A 3295-nucleotide genomic window follows, 5' to 3' on the forward strand; every position below is an offset into this window, starting at 1 on the left:
TGATGTTATTATAAATGTTTAAAAATGAAGATGTAATATAAGCTGTTAAATATTTAGATGTCCCTGAAGATTGCTAGGAAGGCCGAAACGTTGGACTAATGAATAAATAAAGTGTTGAGACGGATTTGGATATAAAATTGATTTATTTAATAAATATTACCTTGTCTCAAAAAATTTTTGAAATAATATAATTTAATTTTACATTTATTTTAGCCAGACCATAGTACAACAGAAGAGATGGTTATATGAGATTTTCATAATGGAATGACAATTTTTCAAATAAATAAGCACCAAGAAGTTCTAATCTGGGAATGGTGGATGCCTTCACTGGGATTACCTTAGTCTCTGTGATTAAGGTTATGAAAGTGGATTTCACATGAGAACGGAAATACACAACAATAGCATAACTTTGCTAGGAGACATCAGAGAAGCCATGAAAGCGACCAGAATTTATAAGTCCCTAAATAGGTCAGAGAATTTTAATATTATAAATTTTTGAAGCATCTTAGGGAATTTACTGCCATTGGGACCGAAGGTTTTGATTGTGCCACAGCTGTAGTAAAAATGTTTTAGCTGTCTTGGTGTCAGAAGCTATCTATTCAGAATGGTCACAGAACTGCTTTGTGCAATAACAAAGAGTGGTTGGTCATTCCAGTATACACTGGTTTGAATGTGACATTAGCCAGTGTGGTATAAATCAGGACATTGGAACTTGAATTCCAAGAAAAATCTATGAAGTAATATAAGTTGTTATTTGAACTACTGGAATTAAGATCCATGGCAGGTAGTTCACTTAATAGGGCAGAGTTATTCATTGAAAAGCGAGGTAACAAACACATGTTATAAGAGCGAACTTGACTTGAAGAGCGGGGCAGAACAACAGCAAGTGTTTATTGTCCCAGTAGTAGTGGGGGCAAACAGATGAACAAAAGGCGTGAAAACCCAGAAGGCAGTGGTTTCAATATTTTATAATTTATTAACTTTCTGAAAATGGAACTGATACTGGAAATACCAGGAATACTAAAATTAAATGTAACAAGTATGATAAACTTGAGTAGGAGATACTTTCATTCCCAGCCTGTAACCAGGGCTATTTTCAGAGAGGGGTAGGGAAGACGAAATCCACAGGGCCTGATTGAAATAAGATTTGAATAATAAAATGGGTACAGTCAAACAGTTTGTTGGACAAATATATGTAAATAAAAACAATTTCAATCTATAATAAATAATATCATGCTCAGAAAGTGTAGCCTAATTCATAAATATGTCAGTTATTTATAGTTCAATGAGAAAACAAAGTGTGTTAGAAAAAAAAATAGAAAATAAATTGATTAGAATGGAAATTGAATTTTGATTCGATTATCCAAACTTTCAGAGACAAGAAGGGAAGAAAAATGTAGCAGTAAATAAAAAACAGTTCAATTTCTAGTAATGACACCACAAATACTTTACTTAAGAAATTATTATTAAATTAAACTATCATTATTAAGTAACTTTGCAAAAAAATTGAATTATATGCAAAACAATAAACTCTTCATCTGTAACCAACCCACATACCTTACGGTGTTGAGGCAGCCTGGATCCATTTTTTAAATACCTCTTTATCTGTTACCAACTTCTTGACTTCACCCAAGGTGATTCCCCAGTTCCTTGTCAGATCCGATATGAGGTCTTCCCACTTAATCTTCAGTCTTCTGCCTGGTCGTTTTCCCTTAGTCTTGGCTTCCATTATACAGTTTTTTTCTCTCATTCGGTCAAATTAAGTTTAGATTTAGTGAGAGCTTTCCTCAGGAATTTCATTTCTGTGGCTTGTACAAGGCTTTCAATTTTTTTAATACTCAGCCAACTTTCAGTTGCATAGGTCAACGTAGGTTAAGATTTATTTATGCACATTGATCTTTGCTTTCAACACCACTTTTAGTTACAGAGTTAATGGTACACATTTCTTGCTTTCCCTATGTCCTGGTGTATCTTGGAATCCAATCTTACATCATTAGTATTTTTGACTCCAAGCACATCGACCTGTTCCAGTCCTGTTCAGGCCTCTACAAATCACATTACCATGTTCCCTAAAACCACTTTCAGACACAACCTTTATTCTTTTTTTTTTTTACTCCCTTCCTGGTCATTTCTTACATTCAGGGAGGGGGTTATCTACAGGTTACCATCCTCTTTTAATTCTGGCGGGGGGAAAATTGTTCATCTTGTGGGACCGCCACAGAAATAAAAGTCGACCCCCCAGGCTGGATTCAAACTCACAACTCGCTTGGCTACCAACCACCCTAGGTACCAAATTTTAGCAGGGTTTTTTTTCAAGAGATGGCAGTGCTTTTGGGGCAAATTTACTTTTCTTTTCATTACAGATGGAATAATAAATTTCCCATCTGTAAATGGATTTATCATCTAGAATCTCATTGAATTTACTATAATTGGTTCATTAATGTTTTTGTAATTATTTTGGCATTTAAAAAATTTATCTTTGTTATTATTTGTAAATCATAAAAATATGAGCTTATAGGCACATGACCACAGGCTAATAAAACAAACCTGCGTAAACAGGTTTATTTTCAGTAGCATAGGAAGATCATAATGAGAAAAATATGATATAACAATAGAAGCGTTGACATTTGGGGTTGCAGGTAGGCCAGGAGAAGTAGAAGCTTACCCCCAGTACTCTTGAAGTTGATTCTCTGAGAATTTCAACTTTTAACTCCTTGATCTATGTATTTCCAAGCATTTTTTATATTTTTCATTTTTTGACTAATACCAAAGTGGAATTCCTAAATGAGAATTTCACCAACACCTTACAACTTTGATGAAGCAAACAGAAATGGTGAACAGTAAATTCAAGCTACCTGGGAAAATATACTGAACTAATCCAACCCCACTGCTTTCTCCATTGCTGTTATTTTGATTTAGCAAAAATTTTCACAGATGCTGCTTCTTAGTTGCTTTGACTGAAAATATCAAGTATGTACCTCATACAACTTTTCTGCTCCATTCAATTGAAACTCCATACGATTTATTCATTTTCTCCAAATTTTTAAAACAAAAATAAATACATATTATTTATTAAATGTGTTTATTTCAAAAATATAATAAAAAAAAAAACAATGGTTACATACAACAGTTTAAAAAAAAAACTTAAAGACAATGGATAAACATCTGTCAATCAAAGTCTATCGAATTTTAACTAAAAACATAAATAACCAAACTTAAAAAAAATACCTTTTATAACTTAAAAATAATGATTTTAACCCTTCAATAATTTAAAATAAAAACATAGTATTTATGA

At 32.7% G+C, this 3295-nt stretch overlaps 1 protein-coding gene across 2 annotated transcripts in view; it reads right to left on the bottom strand.

Annotated features, from left to right (window-relative positions):
* LOC106688351 (muskelin) overlaps positions 1 to 3295 on the bottom strand; it is a gene marked incomplete at its 3' end in the record, with an annotated part of 60893 nt that overhangs the window by 35564 nt on the left and 22034 nt on the right.

Source organism: Halyomorpha halys, unplaced genomic scaffold, assembly GCF_000696795.3.
Source record: "Halyomorpha halys isolate HHAL.00 unplaced genomic scaffold, Hhal_1.1 Scaffold1112.1, whole genome shotgun sequence".
Taxonomy (NCBI): domain Eukaryota; kingdom Metazoa; phylum Arthropoda; class Insecta; order Hemiptera; family Pentatomidae; genus Halyomorpha; species Halyomorpha halys.